The sequence below is a fragment of the Pinus tabuliformis genome, chromosome Q, assembly GCF_031772625.1.
Source record: "Pinus tabuliformis cultivar Carrire ecotype Pingquan chromosome Q, CPIR1, whole genome shotgun sequence".
NCBI classification, from domain to species: Eukaryota; Viridiplantae; Streptophyta; class Pinopsida; order Pinales; family Pinaceae; genus Pinus; species Pinus tabuliformis.
Genome location: NC_142296.1, coordinates 67,362,342 through 67,383,021, shown reverse-complemented (window position 1 = coordinate 67,383,021; position 20,680 = coordinate 67,362,342). Strand labels below are relative to the sequence as shown.

At 34.1% G+C, this 20,680-nt stretch overlaps 1 pseudogene; it reads left to right on the top strand.

The window, feature by feature from the left end:
- Positions 1-401: 401 nt before the first annotated feature.
- Positions 402-2,074, top strand: LOC149218314 (chaperone protein ClpB1 pseudogene; annotated as a pseudogene).
- The last annotated feature ends 18,606 nt before the right edge of the window (positions 2,075-20,680 follow it).

The following is a 20,680-nucleotide window of genomic DNA, read 5'->3' as shown; positions in this document are numbered from 1 at the left end:
ATTTTAAGTGGAAACATCCCTTTCTAGAAGGCCTCATAACATCTTAGTAGTCGTCCATCTCCCAGTCAGAGTTGACCAACCAACATCCTGCACAACCTCTTTAACCTTAAAATGCATGTTGTTCAATTCATGAAGCAGGGCAGAGGAGGACCATGTCACCTTTCTCTTGTCAATCAATTGAAAAATTTGGCCTGCAAATCAAGTATTGAAGGAGCCCAGGAGAGATGATGCATGGTCAAATGCAGAATGAACCCACCTCAGTTTAACCAGCAGTGCAGGTGCAAGAAACCCACATAAAAATAGCAACAACATTGCTTCCATATACATGGCAGCCGAAATTGCAGTTCTCTAGCCTAGATCTTTACTGCCCTTGTCTGTCGAGATCTTTGTCTTTCTTCATTATGGCTTCAGTCCTCAACACTTTGCTTCAAATGCTTGATGATGGTAGACTTACGGATGGCCAAGGTCGCACTGTTAGTTTCTCAAACAGAGTCATTATCATGACATCCAACCTTGGAGCAGAGCACTTGCTTGCTGCATTATCTGGCCACACAACAGTAAAAATCATAAGAGAGAATGTCATGCAAGAAGTATGCACACGCATTCCTGGACTCTGTGTATGCATCTTTTTCATATAATTTTATCACGAAGTTGGCCGCGGTGCTTTGACATGCCTTTGAATATTGTTGCAGGTTAGAAGACATTTCAGGCCAGAGTTATTGAATAGACTTGATGAGATAGTTGTATTTGATCCTCTTTCTCATGATGAGCTCAAGAAAGTTGCTAGACTACAGACGAAAGATGTAGCAATTCGTCTTGTAGAGAGAGGTGTTGATTTAGGGTTTACAGATGCTGCTCTGGATCTTGTTGTTCACGAAGCCTATGATCCTGTAAGTAATCACTTTGTTTCTTGTTGTATTCAGTCTAACTTGCCAGGGGATGTGCCCCCTACCCTAATAAACTTGACACTGCATCTCCTTCACAAGTCCTCCCTTTCCCTATTGCAGGGGACATGACCCACTCCTTGGACACATGTCTCCACATCATAGGAGATGTTGTGGGAGGGTTCCCTGACTAAATTGGACTTACCTCCCTTTGAAACAATCTAGAATTGCGATTTATATGTTCTATTCTGATGCCTGGTATTTTTCATTCATAATGTTTGCTGGGTGTTCTTCATGTACAATGATTTTATTCAAGGTCTGATTTCTATTTTCCATGCCCTGTCATATAAACTTGTGTGGAAAGTTATTCTAGGAGTTTGATGTTTTGCAGATTTTTGGTTGTGGTGGCCAACAGTGAATATTAAAAGCGCAGGACTTTTCAGTTTACAATTTCATTTTCTCATATTTTCAATGGTCTGTCATATATTTTGCATGAACATGTCTAGGGAGTAATTTTAGTCTGATATTTTTGTTGGCAGTTGGTTGTGGTGGCCAACGGTTGATCTTTAAGAGCTGTGAACTCTTCAGTTTACAGAGTTGCTTTCTGAGATTTTCAATTTTCACATTCAGTTTCATATTTTCTAATTTTCACATGATTTTCTTCCTTCTGTATGGATCCCATCGACATAAATTTCAGTTCTGTTCTTTAAATTTTAACATTTTCCTCCCGCACTTGAACTTTTAAAGTGGGGTGCTGCCTGTCTCTGCGTACTCGGGGAACTTAGTTCAAAGTATATAGTAAAGGGATGTTTTTGGTGAGTTTGCTGATTAATATAAATTAATGCATTGTTTACTTGTTAATACTAGTGAAGCAGACAGGATCATTATTAGCCTTTGTGGTTTGTGGGCAATTTAGGTCAAAATTTGTGAGTAAAATGCAAGACTAGTTGGGGATTCTCATTTAAGACCTCCAAATTGATAACGTGGTAACCTGGTACTTGCAGGTTTATGGTGCTCGCCCCTTGCAACGATGGTTGAAAAGTAAAGTTCTCACTCTGCTATCTTGGATGCTCATCAGTGGGGAGATTGATGAGAACAGTAAAGTATACATTGATGCAGTGCCTGAGCACCAACTCCCAGAGTTTGCTCCAGATACATCCTCAATAATTTCATCTATCACTGCGAGTTGATGATGATTTGGTATCAAACAATAGTCTAGATTTTAAATCTACTTCTCTGAGCTTCATAATTTTTCTTACTGCTTGCTTCTGTAAACCTTTTGCTTTGCAAATTCCAGTTGGGATCCATAATAAATATAGTTAAAGTCTATAAGCACTTTTTAAGGCATTTCGGCGCCCCTCAGTAACTAATTTAATCATTTGCACATCTCTTGAGCTAGCTCACTGAAAATACATATAACGATCATGTTTCAAAAAGAAATAGATGGACCTACACGTAAGCAGAGAAGCAAACGGTTCCGGCTCCTCCAGTGGTAACCAAAAGGAAAACTTTACAAATGGGTGAAATTCATTGCCACCTGTAGCATGTAGTATAAAGGAGGACAAATGAACTTTTGCCGGGTTGTTGGAGATTCAGAGGCTTCAGAAAAGGCCTGTAGCCTAATGGCATGTAGCAATCTAGCATTGCAGAGTGTTTGAATCAGATAACAGCCCAAAACCAAAGATATCATCCACAAATGAGATGCAATTAGGGGATCAAGGCTTCAATCAGACATGATGTTATGAAAATTCAATGTCAATACAAACTGGACCAATAGACAGATTTTTTTAATCGTTGACATAAGACAATTTGAATTAACATGATCCATAGAAAGATCATTAAGTTTTAAAAAACTTAGATGACCTTACACTTATGCAGAGCAGCAAAGGTTCCTTCTCCTCTAGTAGTTATCAAAAAGGAAACAGATGGCTAAAATTTCTTAACGCCTTTATCTTTTTGTAGAGAGAAGGACAATGAAATTATGCCTATTCAATGTAGGTTTCGATAAAAGGCCCGTATCAATCCAGCATTCCAGTGTTTCAATGAGATAATATGCCATAATCAAAGAGAAGATCCACAAGGAGAGACGGTTAAGAAATCATGGCTTCAACTAGACACAATGTTGTGAAAAGTCAAAGACGATAATGGACCCTTGGGCTGAGATTTATTTTTATAGTTGACATAAGACAATTTGAATTAATATGATCCATAGAAAGATCATTAATTTTCAGAAATGGTTCACATAAGCAGATAACCAAAAGTTCCTTCTCTTCCAGTGGCTACCGAGAAGGAAAACTATAGAGAACTCTGAAATTTCTTACCAACTGCACCCTTTTGTAGAAGAGGGAACATATGCAATTGTGTATGTTTGATGGAGGCTTCAAAAAAGGCCTGTATTAATCTAGTTGCATTGTCTAACCTATCCAATGGAATTTGTAACTACACTAGACTAGACAATCCTTGGAAACAAATATATAAAGAAGACTAAGTTGATATCTCACGACACAAAAACTTGACATTATTCTGTGGTTGATCTCTATCGGATGAGTTTATGGTTACACTCCATTGGCTGACATTGGAATGATGGCCATCTTAATTACACTTCATTGGCTCACTGAAGAGTAAAATATGTAAACAACTTAATAGTGATTATTGATGAGAGGATGAGATTTACTGTTTTGTTCTTTATGTTATCTGCAAAACATAAAACACATATAGTTGAATAGAAAATATTGATTGTGAATCAAAACAAGTTCTAATTGATCTAATAAAATTGAAACTTGAATGGCCACTGTAAACGCATGTGATAACAAACTCTACTTATGATAACAATAGTGTTTGACAATAGATTTCTAATTAGCAACTTTGTATTTTCTTTCAATTAATACAATTGTGTCTCTTCTTGTGGTCACTCGTTTTAATGACCCATTGGTGCTCATTAGAGCTGAAAATTTTCTTGTCCTTGCCTTTGGAGCAATTGCATGTATGTGGAAGGAAAAGCAAGTACGATATCGCTATTGATTTGCTAGACCATTGTTATGTACTTTTTCAGGTCTGAAGATGTGTAACTTGTGGTTTAGCTTGATACATTCTCTTGTATACCACTTTAACTTTTTCAATATCATAAGTCCAATAGCGATTTAAGTGTATGTCTGCATGGCAGAACTGCATTGGGCTTGAACTTTTATAAAACATTACATTGTATTTAAAGAAATATGATGTCCAAATAGCATAGAACTCCAAACATCAAATCTCTTTGCTCCTTGTAGGCTTCAACGAATATCTCTTTTAGAGAAATTCAACAACTCTAATTTAATAATCCTATCGGCCTCTCTTTGTACCTTTTGGGACAATTGCTAGTAAATAATATTTTAGTTATTTTAGTTTAATAAATATATGGAATGGTTTTTTTTTTTTTTTTTAATTTTGTAGAAATTTTGAAGTATTATTAGTTTAAATGGTTTAATCTACAAAATTTTAAAGTGTTTAATTTTTTTAAGATGTTGAATCTATTCATATATTTAAATAACAAGAAATCACAATTTTATTAAAAATTGTAAAGTTCAACAAAAAGAACATTTCATCTATATTTTTTAATTATGTTTAGAATTCCATTTATAATAAAATTGTATTCCCAAATAATCACTGATTTAATACACATTCATTCCTTTTGGAATTGAAATTTGGTCCTAAGCAATTAAGGACTCAATATGCATCCATAAAAAAACTCAAATATATATATTTGCATTTAAATATTTTTAAATTGAATGGTATATATCTCATCTAGAAAGCCTTTGCTACTTTGAATGGTCAAATCAGTTAAAACTTTGATTGTAGTATTTTTCACAGTCTAAGTGCTAATTGTACATCATTACACCATATAAAATACACTTTTTATTATTATTGTGAAGGCAATGTTTTATGTTTTTTTTGATTTGTCATTGGGTGTTAGTACTATTATTTAATAGTGTATTTATTATATTTTAATATTTTTTTAAAGAGTAAAAAATTAATTTTTGTTAGAAAAATAGAAGTTAATTATATTGTAATATTCAAAACACTTTAATTGGAGATGGTTCTACTAGACTTATTAATCTTCAAGACCAACCCTCTTTGGGTTTCATCATAATGTAGTAGGAGGACATTAGATGGTGATCATTCAAAGTGAAGAGGAAGAGGCGCTTTGGTTAGGGTTGAGAAACTAAGCAAGATAGATTGAAGGTTTTATGTACAACTTTGCATGTAGCTTTGATAGTGATATTAATATCTAGAACCTTGATTATCATCTTGTTCATGACCTTGCTTCTATAATGGTATTGTTCTATGAAACCTTGATCATGGCATTATTTTACATATCTTATGGTGGTGGAGATGGAGCACCATTTTCTCATTGCCTTTAGTTGTATTTCATGTAGTTTTTCTCTTTGTTTTCATCTATCATACTATATAATTTTATCTATCTTCATGGATTGTCTCTACATGATGGCTTCAATTGTTTGTGTAGTTGTTGAATTTAAGAAACCCTACAAAAAAAAGAATTCAATACTTATTAAGTTTTTGGTTTTCCTAAAAGGATTGAGAAAACTCAGATTGGTTAAATACCTTTGCACAATGGTAATAGCTCAAGAGAAGCTAAAATAAGTCACAATGGTTAGCTTATCTAGCCGTTTCTTAAATTTAAACCATGGAATTTATCTCAATTAATATCAATATCCCTAAGTAGTAAGACAACTAGGCTTAGTCATCCATTATTTGTTGTCTACTTATTGTATATTTATAATTGTGCCCTCCTCAAACACTTTATCAATACTCTTTTGAAGATTAAGTTCAAATTTCTCTAATATCTTGTAAATTAGGGTATTACAACCATATTTAACCTTTAACTTTGATTTTCACTAATGCCTCTGACACTACATACACAACCCACATTTATTCATATAAATAATCATTTTTTCCCTTTTAAAATACAAATAATCACTTATATGCAATATTCAATATGGTTCAATAAAGGTGTTTTAATTCATAGCTTAACTAAAGTGATGAAATTATGTGAAAATATTTTTAAGGAATGAGAGCTGTGGAGACTTACTTTGTCAGATACCAAGGATTCAAACTTCCACTGATCTACTCCATGTGCTATCCTCCTTTTAAAATGGTAATCACGTAGGTTGAAATGTCCTTACATGTTAGCATGGCTAAATTTCTATATGGTTATGTGGAATTCCATAGTAGAAAATATTGATGGCTTTTTGTCACTTTTACCTATACCATAGCCTTTCATTCATTGCATGCCCAACTATTTTTTTACACTACAATACATGATCTTTCATCTTACGCAAATTTCATATAGTAAAAGTGTTATATAAGTAAGCAAAATTTTGAGTTTTCATGGGGTATTTCTTGTATATTGTTACATGAAACACCCCCCAATGATAAATGTTGGTGCTCAAATTTTATAATGAATATGTACAATTTTGTAACCAATATATGGTTGGGTTAGTGTGGTTCCCATGGGGAGAAACTTATAAAAGTGTGTAAAGAGAGATCTTTGCAAGAGGGAGGGCATCTAAAACATTCTCTAAGCAAGAGAAGAGTCTAGTATCTTTGAGTTGTCTCTACCAATATCACAAGTGTTGTAATAAAGGATGTATCTCATGTTTTTTCATGTAAATATCTTATTTTTGTGATGAAAGAATGAATGATCTATCAAGTTTTAGATTTTATGGGTTTTTCACATTATAATGAATTTGTTTCTTACATGTTTAGTATAATTTTAATGGATCTTTAATTAATCTTCATATAATGTTAGACATGTTAAGATCTTACTATTATGTTCAATTTATTCATATTTAGATAATATCTCAAGCTAAATGTTATATAATTTCTGTAAGAATCTCATATGAGACATTATCCATCCTTTGGATATTCAAAAGGATCTATACCTAAAAGGCATGTGTTGACCAATGAGCTTGAACCATGGGTCTGAACCCCAGGCTAGCAACTAGTTCCATTATCAAGACCTAAACATTTGTGATATTCATTAAGGATGAGGTGATGAGGTGGAAACTATTGAGCATGAGAAGATACAAGACTAGGTTTTAGAGAAGGAAGATGCATTCACATGACAAGAAGCTATAAATTTAATAGTGGAAAATAAAAGATGGAAACAAATATATATGTATGTTGACCTTCATGAAATTTTCTTTATAGTATCTATCAATTTTCTTAAGGAGTGGTTAAAATAAAAGGTGGTCATTAAATTTTTTAGGATGAATTCAAGAATCGATGGCTTAGAACCAATAAATAGTCAAATACAAATGAACCTTGATAGAAATTTGTAGCACGCCCTCCTACCCCCTTGTACCACTACAAGTTGTAGAAGGTGTTATTGATGCTTTAACCCATTCACATACTCATCCAATTTCTTCTTCTTATCTATTTTGGAACCAAACTTGTCACTTAATTCATTTTAAATTAGATAATGAGTAGTAATTGAGGTAAGGGTAGCATTTTCTTACTCCACTATGCACAAAACAAGAATTATGAATTCTGTAATACTAATCAACCTTCTAATTTCTAAAACAAAAACTGATAATAATGATGTTGGGTCTTTTTACCATGTCATTAGGTAAAAATTTAGTAATATTTCTTATACTTTATGAATGACTTAGTATTTAAACTTGCAATAATAGTAATTTGATTTTGTATCCCATAATAATGGTTGGTGAAAATTATCTCACCCACATCCCATTTACCAACATCAACATCAACATCGACCTCCACCTCATCGATGTACTATGTCGAGATGACAATTTTTATCCTCAATTTTTTTTTACACACATGGGTCTTGTTCTTGCTAATCCAACATAATGAATGGAATTCACAATGTAACCTTTATGGCCAAGGTTCTCATTGACCTTTTCCACATAGGAGAATAAAATGCAACACACGATAATTCTCTCTATATGTCATATAATGCAATTGTTGAATCATCCATGTATGGTAATTGGACTTCAAGATATGCATTAAATACATGTGCTTCCCATCACTTGGAGGCACCAATTATTGATGGAAGAGAAGTTATTATACTTATGTCAACTAACTCCTCGAATCTCACAGGGAAGGTAAGATAATGGGACAAGTTTCCATCATTTTATGTCCTAAGTATTGGTGATGGATTAAAATAGAGTTTACAAGTGTTTCTAACACAAGTGTATTTCTTTACACTGAATATGAAACATAAATTAAAAATAAAGAAAACATGTAAAGAAATATGATAAAAAATTTGTAAAAAATATAGAAATAAACATTGTACACAATAATATCATTAAATAAAATTAAAAATTATACTTAAAAGTAGTAGAAAATTGATCAGTATTTTGAAGTCTTATGACCAAAAAAATTGTAGATCCTCAGCTATAATTTAATTTTATATAAATTAGGAGAATAAATTTTAGATAAATATGAAACATTCTGTGAGAAAAATGTTAGGTCCCTATACTACTAGTGTAACCCCCTATTGCAAATAGTGCAACCCCCTATTGTTATTAGTGCAAACCCCTTATTATATATATTATTGTGCCCGTGTAGTCTCCATATTGTTATTATTGTGCCCCATAGAAGCCCACTATTGTTATTGTTGTGCCCTTACATTATTATTGTTATGTCAGCTTTGATTATATTATGACCCCATAGACTCTTATATGTAGAAAGGTGGTCTTGTCATTTGTATCATCCAAGAATTGTTCATTTGTGTAATGTAAAGGAGGTTTCCCCCTCGAAGAGGCTTATTTCTAAGGCATTGATCTATATTTTCTATCTTTTTGTGGGTTGGTTTCATAACATTTGGTATTAGAGCTTTGGATTCTAGGGTTTTGCTTCTCCAAACAGGTCATCGTGGCATTTTCGCTATAACGTTTTCGCTACGAAGTTTCAAAAGAAAAAGTAGAAACCCATTTGAGCCAAAATCATTCAATCTCGAGTATGCATTTTAGATCTTGTCTCGATATATTTTTAGAGATATGATCTGAGGAAGTTAGGGTTTTTGAAAGCTCCAAAATTCCATGTCAAATAGGTCATCGTGGAATTTTTGCTATAATTTTGTTTCTACGAACGTTCAGACTCTGAAATTAAAACCCATTTGAGCTGAAATCATGGTGAAGCACAGACCCAAATTTTAGATCTTGTAATGTTATATTTTTAGATATATGATATAAGTTAGTGTTTTTGCAGACTCCCGAATTACATTCCAAATAGGTGACCTTGGGAAAAGCTTCATAATGTTCTCTTTGAGCATCATATTGAAATTTCATAAGAAGTTACAGAAAGAGGATAGACTGTAGTTTTCTGTGTATCTTTGTCAGATCCGAAGGTCGAAACAGTGACACGTGGCATGTCGTACACATTTTCTCTACAGAAAAATTATATAATCATGTCATCATGGGAGGTTGGGAATAACTCTTTCTTGGAGAATCCAATTTTGATTAAACTAGTAGAATTGGAAAGAGGACACAGAGTGTTGCCACAAGGCGCAATTTTAGACATGGGAGATCCAAAATTACAGAGATACAATAGATTCAATATTGAGCTTCTACGAAGTGAAAAAGGTGTGTAGTCTTTTTAAAATTTTGGAAAAATTAGGTTGAAATTCAAAGGGCATAGTGAAGCATGATTATCATTAATTGATTCCTCGAAGAAAGAAAATGGAAGTACCTAGTAAGCAACTTGAAATCTCTAACATGACTCATGAAGACAAGGAAGAAATGAAACATGATATATCAAAATTACGAGACCAAATGCAACAAATTTCACTCTCACAAAAGGTAACAGAAGCTAAGATGAATGGCGTGGAAGCTAATATGAATGGCGTACAAGTTAAGATGGATGGCTTGGAAGCTAAGATGGATGGCATGGAAGCTAAGATGGATGAAATGAATGCTAAGATGGAATATTTGAAGAAAGGTTTGAGAAATTTGCTACAAGAAAGACTTCCTAATAGTGAAAGGGTAGTAGAGGAAACTCATAATGAGAACAAAAGAAGTGTTAATCATGATTCAAAGAATGATAACATTGAAGATTCAAAGAAATACATGGAAGGTTTGAAGGAAGGTTTGACAAAGTTGTACAAGAAAGGATTCTTAATGGCAGAAAGGTAGTAGAGGAAACTCATGATGAGAACAAAAGAAATGTTAATCATGATTTCATAGACTCTAACATTGGAACAAAGACCCACCATGTTCCAAATATCAATATGAGGAAGTTTCATGGAAAGGATCCTGTAACATGGATACTACAGATGGAGCAATATTTCGATCTCCATAATGTGAAAAACACACAAAAGGTACACATTGCAAATTTATATTTGGAAACAAATCGTTTGTATGGTATCGATGTCTTTTCTCTCGTAAAAAATTTTGCACTTGGGCATTTTTTATGGAAGAAATGATAGCACATTATGAGGATACAAAAGGCAACACTTTTTTTAGCCAATTGATAAACCTCAAATAAAAGGATTCAATGATGGAGCAGAGTAAGGACTTCCAAAAATTGAATATAAGGGTAAAAGATATTCCATAAGAGCATATGATTGATGTGTTAATATGGACTTTAAAGGATAACAGCCAACATGAGGTTCTCATTTGGGAACTCAATTCATTAGAGAAGGAATTCAGGTTGGCAAGAAAAATGGGAAGAAAAATTATGGCAACAAGGAAGCTACCACTGAAAACTATAAAGATGGAAGTGTTGTTGGCCCTAGCCTTCCACAACCTACAAGGTTGACACCACAATAATTGGAAGAAAAAAAGAGAAAAAGGGCTTTGTTACAGTTGTGATAGAAAATACACTAAAGGTCATAATTGTTCTCAGAAAAAATTAATTTACTTAGATTGTGAAGAGAATGAAGAAAAGGAACAAGAAACATCAAAAGAAAAGGATATACACCAGGAACAAACTTTAAAGAAGGAAGAAATGAATCCGACCGTATCTTGTAATGCATTGGCTAGAATTACCAGTCCTCAAAATATCAAGATAGAAGGACATATCAAGAAGAAAAAGGTAATAGTGTTGATTGATTCAGTCAGTACCCATAATTTTATTCATTGTAAGATAGTCAAGGAATTGAATTTCTTCCTATATCCAGCACCAAAGTGTCAAGTGATGGTTGCAAGTGGAGGAACCATAAATTGCTCCAGAAAGTGCCATAATATCAAGCTATCCATGGGAGAATATGTATTGAATATCCTAATGCTTTCCTTTCCAATGGGTGTTGTTGATGTTGTATTAGGAGTCTAATGGCTACAATCCTTAGTACAATAGTTTTTAATTTTCAAGAACATTTCATGAAATTTTCTTTAGAAGGAAAGGAAGTTGAATTAAGGGGTATCACAGGGAAACCGGGAAAGATAATCAAAAAAAGGGAATGAAAAATCTTCTAAAGAAAGAACAAAGAGGCGTAATTTCACATTTATGTTCGCTAGAGGTTCCCACATCGAAATCATCTATTTCTCCAAATATCCAAAAAGTCTTGGAAAAACATTCCAAGGTATTTGAGACTCCCAAAGGCCACCCACTTACTTGTGATCATGCTCATGCTATTCATTTGATTCCAAGAAGTGTTCCTCCAAAAATCAGGCTGACAAATATCCATATGCCCAAAGGAGTGAAATTGAATGTATGGTTGCATAAACACTAGAGGTTGGTATAATTATCCGACCAAATTCAATAAATATGAATGAAAGAATGACGAAGTAGGGTGGGAACTCATTCAAAAGTTGCAGAAGATCCCAGTTCAAACAATATTGCCAAAACTTGACAAGGAAGGAAAAATCATATTGGAACTTGAAGCAGTCACAGAACCGAGAAATCGACAGCTATGAAATAAATCAATTTCAGAGTATCTCATCAAGTGGAAGAACTTACCTGCTGAAGATTCCACATGGATGGATGATAATTTTATACAGAAGCATACATAACTACTTAAGTGTTGAGGACAACACTTTTTGAAGGAGAGGGGCATGCATGTTAGGTCCCTATACTACTAGGGTAACCCCTATTGTTATTAGTGCAACCCCCTTATTATATTGGTGTGCCCATGTAGTCTCCATATTGTTATTATTGTGCCCCATAGAATCCCACTATTGTTATTGTTATGTCGGCTCTGATTATATTATGACCCCTTAGACTCCTATATATTGAAAGGAGGTCTTGTCATTTGTATCATCCAAGAATTGTTCATTTGTGTAATGTAAAGGAGGTTTCCCCCTCGAAGTGGCTTATTTCTAAGGTGTTGATCTATCTTTTATATATTTTTGTGAGCTTGTTTCATAACAAAAAATGCATGATAAATGGGTATAAAAAGTCCCAATTTTATTAAGAAATATGCCTATGAGTATAGTGGATGACAATGGTAGGTTACTATGAAGAATCTTTGGGAAAACTAAATTTTGGAGTATCTACAATGTAACATAGATCATATACAAATATTTTGGAAAGTCATAAATTATAATAACAAATTTCAAACACCCTCAAGCAATCTGATCTAACTTCATACAACCTAGTTTCTCTGCAATATTGATGACTATTATCACTGGTTAATGACAAACTAGACCTTATATCAACAAATAAATTGCAGGAAATTAAGGTTACCTAAAAAAAGTACTCAAAGGTTGAGTGGAGTTGCCTTCAAACATTGTATCCCCTTAAAATATAGTCTACCAACACCTTTGGCTTAGCTTCTTAAAATTCACAGAAAAAATTAAATCAGAATGAATGAATGAAAATTGGAAATTATTTAATGCATACCATGGAAAATTTTAGGGGAAAATGTTCGCCCTTTGGAAAAATTAAGGGGTTTTAAATTTTTAGTGGGCGAATATTTTGTATCATACTACATTTTTACAAATCACCTCAAATAGCCCACCTTATTTTAAGGGGGAGGGTAAAAAAGGCAAATTTAGCCCTTGAAATTATTCGCCCTAATTTTCAAGAATAGGTTTTATTTAAATGAATCCTATGGGCCAAATACCATATTTATAAAAGAGGTATGGTAAATTAATAAAAATGTAAATAAATGAGAGGTATGGTAAATAAATAAAACATTTTTTATATTTACTCCATAAGTCACCTTATATACATGCAAGGGTGTAAACAAATAAAAATATAAGTAAAGTGGAAGTATGGTAAATAAATAAAACGTCTTTTTATACTTACTCAAAAGGTATGGTAAATAAATAAAAATATAAATAAACTAGACTTATGGTAAATAAGTAAAAGCTATTTTTATATTTAGTCCATAACACTCATTCTATTTATAAAGGCCCAAAAAAGAGGTTTTATTTAAGTGAATCCTATGGGCCAAATACCATATTTGTAAAAGAGGTATGGTAAATTAATAAAAATATAAATAAACGATAGGTAAGGTAAAGAAATAAAACATTTTTTATATTTACTCCATAAGTCACCTTATATTTACGAACACTCAAAAAATGAGTTATATTTAGGTGAAACCTATGGGAAAAATACTATGGGACAAATACCATGGCGTAGATTATTATTAATACCATGCAAAAAAACATTATTAACCCTAGTATTAGTATTAATAAAAATAAAAATGGCACATGTATTGACCCATGGTATTCACTAAAATGGCACATGGTATTGACCCATGGTATTCACTAAAATGGCACATGGTATTGACCCATGGTATTCACCTGGAATTTAGCCTATTTAAATGGGGGAATTAAACCAGCATAGATCCATCTTTACTCTGGATCTAAATGGATGTTGTAATTTAATGTATTTTAAACATTTTAGCTTGGTTAAAATAAAAAATAAAATAAAAATCAACTATTAATTTTATTAATTTTTATAAATTACTAATAGTAATTTTTAAGCTTTAGGTTTATGATAACCCATGGTATCGACTCATGGTAATACCATGGTATTCATGTCAGCATATACTATTTAAAGGGGAAACTCTATCATCTTAGATCCATCTTAATTCTGGGTCTACCAAGTGCTAAGAGGGATACATAGATGGGTAGATGTGGAGTTAAGATGGATATAGATTGGTTTTTATGATAATGAAGATATTAATAGACTTAGGAAATTATATTGTAAAAACATCTTAAGATGAATGGTTAAAGAATAGACATTGGACAAGTATATTTGTATACTTCTGTTTTAAATTGAAACAAATCCAGGGCTAAAAGGAATGGATTGATTGCACTAGTCATCCTTCTATAAATTTCCAACATAGGTTGGAGTAAACAGATTGATTGCACTAGTCATCCTTCTATAACTTTCCAACACAGGCTGGAGTAAACAGATTGTAATTTAGGTAATTTTTCTAACTGCAAACACGAACATACTTGTGTATTGGAAGGGTGGTTACGAGGTCCCTAGAAGTGATGAATTTGAATTTTTATTGGTTTTATATATAGTATTTGTGTATTGGCAGGGTGGTTATGAGGTCCCTAGAAGTGATGAATTTGAATTTTTCTTGGTTTCATATATAGTATTAGGTTTTTTCTCATGTTTTCTGTGAATGACCCGGGTGAATTTTATCCTACACCCACTAGGTTATCGATATGTAATGTCGGTAATTTTGATTTCAAAAGATACTTTAAAGAAATGCAATGATTTCATTTGTGTATTCAATAAACACAAAATTCTAATGGAATTCTACATTTGCGGTTTACCTATACAGATTCCATGGAGAAGTATTAGTGGTGTGACACCAATTGTCCTCAAGCAGAGGCTTTAGTTTTACTCTTTTCTAGAATCACATACTTTCTTCCAAGAAAGTATTCAATTATGGTTTAAAGAGAGACATAGTATTCAATTATGGGTTAAAGAGATCCACACTGAATGAACTATCGGCCTTATCTTCACTTAGTTTAAGTCTATTCACTTAGAGATGTTGCACGTGCCCCCACTTCAAGAGCATAGTAAAGTCATGTAGAACTTAGAGAAGCTATCTTTAAGCTTTTACTGAAGATTAGAAAAATTTATGGGTTTAATAAAACCAAGTCGAGCATTAAGCTTCCAATAATGCTAGATTTTAACCTAGAGAACTTTTGTGATTTGGAGGAGATGCCCCCTTGTATTTGTGACACATCTTCAGTTGTGAATTGGACTATTACTAACTATCATTTCCTTTGAAACTTACCTGATGACTTGGGGAACCTCAACTCTTTAATAATGTTAAGGAATGAAGGAAAGTACATTATGCTACGTTCTCTTATGCTTTTCAAGTTTTTCTTGGATATATACAACGTTTCAGGTAGGAAAGTACATTTTGTTAATGAAAATTTGTCTTCATAGAAAGGCCCAATTTCAAATCCTAATGCTTTCAAAAAACATTGTATAACTGTAATGTTTCTAAAATGAAAGCATATTTTTTCAATTTAAGTATCATGATCCCATATTCCAACTTATTTTTCAGTAACCCATTAGGCTTTGTAGCTTTGAATAATTCCATGTCTTTTGATAAGATCCTCTTCCAAGTTTGAACGCATTTTCCTTTTGGCAATAACCACATACAATGCCTTGATTTTGTTATTGAGAAAATAGAGGTTGTGAAACAAGCCTATGCCATACAAGGACTTGATTCGTTGATTATGTATCAATTATGGCTATTGATGTAACAATGTCTTGATTTTGTTTCTTGAAAATAGAGGTTATGCTTTACTATTTCATTGAATTTCTTACAATCTTTCCATAAGTATTGATTTGTAATCTCAGTCACTGAGGGATGACAACAATGAAAAAGGTAATATTGCATGTTTTGAAGTTCCCCTCTTACTAAATATATAAATATATCACCAAAATTTAACTGTTAGTTAAAGGAATTGTATTTGATTTGTAAACAATTCATTGCTTGATTTATAGATTTTGATTTTTTCCCTTTTTTATTTTTTTCTCAGATTTGGTATGAGATATCTTCCAAGATTTGGGTTCTCTAGTTTCCCCACCATAACTACGAGGTTTAGATGCTATCATTAAATACTCTTCGAATGTTACAAATTTTCCAGTAAGTGTGCTATGAAACATTGTTGTTGCTTTTCCATGGTGTTAATGTAAATAAGCACTGCAACTAGTGCAATTATTTAGATTAAGTGCTGAAATCTAGGTGGTCTTGTAATGATGGAGTGATTGCTTTCTAGCTACTAAGGCCATATGCATTTTTATCTCTTATTTTTTCTTGAGATATTCAAATTCAGAATAAGAATTGAGGTCTCGTTTCCACTGTAGATTGCAGTAAATTTCTTGAACATAATATATAGTAGATTATCTTTTACTAATCAACTGTGGATGTGATCCCTCGCAGGAAAGGAAATTCAAAGTGACTTTGATTTCACATTGAGTTGGCAAAACATCCACACATGAAAGGAGATTCAAAGTGACACTGATTTCACACTAATTTGTCAAAATGGAGGCAAGAGAAAAAGAAACTTTGTATTCAACAATGCTCTTAATTTCATATGTACATGCACAAACATATTAGTAGAAAATATTGAAGGGTTGCCTAAGTAATATATTCCATTCCACTACATTCTTTACAACTTGTAAATAAATAAATCAGAACAATTCATTACACTACTTGTTATTCTTTATTAATCACTGGTTAAGATTTTGATTATTGAACTGGCTAAGATTTTTCTTCCTTTTGTGAAATTGTGTGTTCTATAATGCTTCTTTTTCATTCATTATGTATAGCATATAAAGTGTGTCTAAAGGAGTAGGAAGATTGGAAAGTTTTGTGATCCTTGAACTATGTTACAAGGCAGAAAACCAATGGGGCAGGGTAGGTGCATCCCCACAAAGGGGTCACAAATACCAAAGTTGGTATTGGCTAGTGCCTTGAGCTAGAAAACTTCCTTTACCCTTGTATTAATAGTGAATCTGGAGAGGATTCTAATATTATCTATATAAGATTTATATCAGTTAAGATTGATGAATAAAATTCATGAGACACGAGCTAGGATGTCCTTGTAAGGTGGTTGTTGATTATTGGAAGCTATGATGTCCATTATGTCAGGCCAGGTGATCGCACTCCCTTGATCATGAGCACGATTGTGATTAAGATGGAAGACTTCATAGTGTAGATTGATTGTTTAGTAGTGATAGTTAGTGGGCTCATTCACAAAAGCTTCTATTTCACTAATCCTTTTTATAGAGTTGTCAGATTCAATTTCCAAAGGTTTTAATTACACTATAGAGTTGAGTTCTGAAAGAGTTTTGATTCACAGTGTTAAGTATAGCAGCTATGACACTTGAATGAAGACAAGCATAGTAGAGGTATCAGACTCTCTATAAGCTTACCTGCATATTATAAGGGACTTGGTTGGCTTTTTCATAATTTTATAAACAAGTTCCATGTTGTGGAAATGTGAAAAAAAAAACAGTGATATTGCCACAATGTGGCTCTTGTCATATATGGTTTTATACTTTTTCAAAAAATTCTCTAAGATTTCACAATGCTAAGATTCACTAGGACTTTACAAAGTTTTATTATTTAGTGAATGAATCACCAAGATATTACAAGATTTTATAATTGAGTAAAATATTCGCCATTCCTGGTGAGAGATTCGCCAAAAAAGTATATATACATATTATATTATTGATAAAATTGCCTTCCGTTTTTCCTATATACCATGGAGATTCGCCCATTTATTATACATATAAATTTGGGGGGGTTCTTAAAATTTTCCCTGATGCATACCTCTCCTCATAGTCTTCTCTCACTCCTTCATAGACTCCATCCTCTTTTAAAGATCTTCAAATTATTTTGGGAATTTAAACTACTTAACAAATTTTCTCGGATCTATTTCCAAATAAATGTTGATTAGAATGTGGGGAGGGGGTTTTTGAAGGAATACACTAATATAAATTTAACTTTTCATTGTTATGTTTTACATTCTTATTTTGGTACTGTTAGGATATTCAAACACATAGGAAATAATTAAGTATAACTTGGTCTAGTGTATAGTTAGATAAAATGTGTCTCTTCCGTATGTAGTTTTTGTAACTTACAATCCAATGGCCATGATATGTTCTAGACATGAAGTGATCTGATGGTTCATTCTCTCATCAGTATTACTGTTGGCATATGGGGGCCTGACCCAGGTTCAAAGTTATTTAGCCAAAAAAATCCCTACACTATTGGCCCTTTCGGCATCAGCCCACACAGCACAGACTGAAGTCTCACCCGAAGCAATATGGGGGGATGCTGGAGCCAAGTTTCTGCACCCTTGAGATGGTTTTGATTTCGGTTTATTCCAACTAGACCTTACCTTCGTGCAGGTTGCTTCACACTCTGTTCTAACCTTCAGTATCTTTGTGATCTATTACCATTGGCTTTCGTGTAGCCCTAACCAGGGTTTGAGATGCTTTCGTGCCACTAGGGCAGCAAACTATGATGTTTCCCAAACTACGCCCAGCATCTTACTTACCTTATTAACAAATCTTAAATATCTTCATGTAAACAAATATTCCAACTTGCATTCACTTAACCAATATAATTATACACATTCGCGCATTATATAAGCATTATAAGTGAAATTCATACCCAATATAACAAATGCATAAAATAGGAAATAAAGACGTAGAATTGATAGAAACTTCTCTTTATTAATACTTCCAGATGATTACAGACTCTACTCGCCCTGCACACTTAGCTGCAAGGGTCCACACACTTAGTTGCAGACTATTAAGCTTCTACACACTCAGTTGTAGAGCCTCTTCCTACGCTACGACCCAAAAGTAGACTTTACACTTCAGAACTGTCTCACATATATCATCATTATTCCATCTATTTATTATTTTGTTATCAAACTACTTAGTGCTTTGCTCTATTTATACAATCCCATGGTCTGCGAACCATGGGTAGATCTTATACAGCTGACATTACATTATCAAAATAAGGGTAGAAAACCCTATGACTCTTTAATGACTACGTGCTCCGAACCCACAAAATGAAGAGTTTTTACATTGGAATTACAAAATCGGACCAAAATTTGGGTTCTAAGCCCCAAAAACTGCCCTTGGGGGATCTCGTGCCCAACAGCCCCCCAACACAAACATCGTGACTCGCCCTCGAGTCACTCTATAGGTGCGGAGATCTTAGCGTGAAGACCTCCGAGCTCTGATTGGATAGCTGCAAGTTCGGCAGTGCACTGAGCGACTGCTTGCTAAACTTCCTCTATGCATTTTTCAATGACCTCTATTGCTAAACTCCTGCCCTGAATCCTCTCCTGAGTTGCTTGCAGTTGTGTTAGCTTTGCTTTAATGGAGGTTGTAATTGTATAAGCCTCATCGATCCAAGGCTATAGACGCACTTTCAAAACTGCCTCTTTATGCCAAGTGGCATCAACCTACTCATTAAGTGCCTTTGCCTACTGCATCCTTGCAAGCCTCTGTGTAAGGAAACGGCTTGTACCATCCCTATTACCTCATCATATCTCTGTTGTAGCTCACATGCCTTTGTCTCTAGGCACTCTATGTTCAATTCCTCCGGCAGGGTGGTTAGGACCTCGAATGATTGTTCGAATAGCCTCATGCAGTCTGTCACTGCACTATCAACCACCGTCATTTTTGTTGTGACTGTGGTGGTATGTTGTTCTTTGACCTCCCACGAAGTTGAAGGTTGAGCCTTCAACTACAATTCTGGTATTTACAGGGTCAACTCCAGCTAAACCCTAGCCATTTCTGCTCTTGCGTCATGTACCCTTGTGGCTAACTTTCGAACACGCTCCTGCACCGGTTACTCTACTTGAATGGCCAACTCCGAGACCATCTGGCAGGCTTCCTCCACAACCTGCACTATCTATTTGTTCTGCTCCACTGCCTCATTGTGCTACATGCTCAACTACTCAATGTTGATGCATTGCTCGCTCATTACCTATATAGCGTGACTCTCCCTAGCCCAGAGTTCTGCTGTGGTTCCATCCTCCAAGAGATAGAGCGTCTCCCAAGGGAGCACAACCATGTTTAATCTGACCCATTTCAATCTGTTGACCATAGGCCTATCAGCCTCATTTTCTGTAATGAGTGCTCCATCTGGTAGCACTATTGTGTTGGTCACCCTGGTGCGCAACATTTCCTCAATAGCTAAAGTGTTGATTGTGAGGCTGGTGGATACTGTGCCAATCTATGTAGTGTGCACCTATAACTCTTGTATTTTTGTTTGGAGAGCCCCCAATACCAATTGGTGTAGGTTTTAACCCCATACAAAAATTACTTGCATACGAATTCTAAAACACAGAAAATAAACAATGTGAGAGCATAACACATAAAACACATATACACAGAGATTTTCCCTTGGATCCCAAAACCAGGACTACCAGCTTGATTTTTCATTATGTTCCTTTCAATGTTACAATACATATTTATAGATGTCGAAGCATCCAATACCATGGACTAAAAACCATCGCGTCCAAAACCATGGACCGAAAACCATCGCGTCCAAAACCATGGACTGAAAACCATCACATCCAAAACCATAGGTAGGTCCGCCCAACCTAATATAGGGTCCAAAAAGAAAATTTCTCAGGGCGCTTCCCTGGACCCCGTAAAGGGGGGATACCACCCCCCCTCTAACCCCCCGATTAACTACGTAAGCTAGTCGTGGAAAGAATATAACACAACCCAACATTCTCCCACTTGTTGTTTTCTTTACACAGGGGGCCATAAGAGAGCTTATTCATTTATCCAGCCCTACAATTCCCATTGTTTCTCTACACCAAGAGAACTTCTCAGAGATCACAAATTTTGTCAATGCATCTGTAGTATTC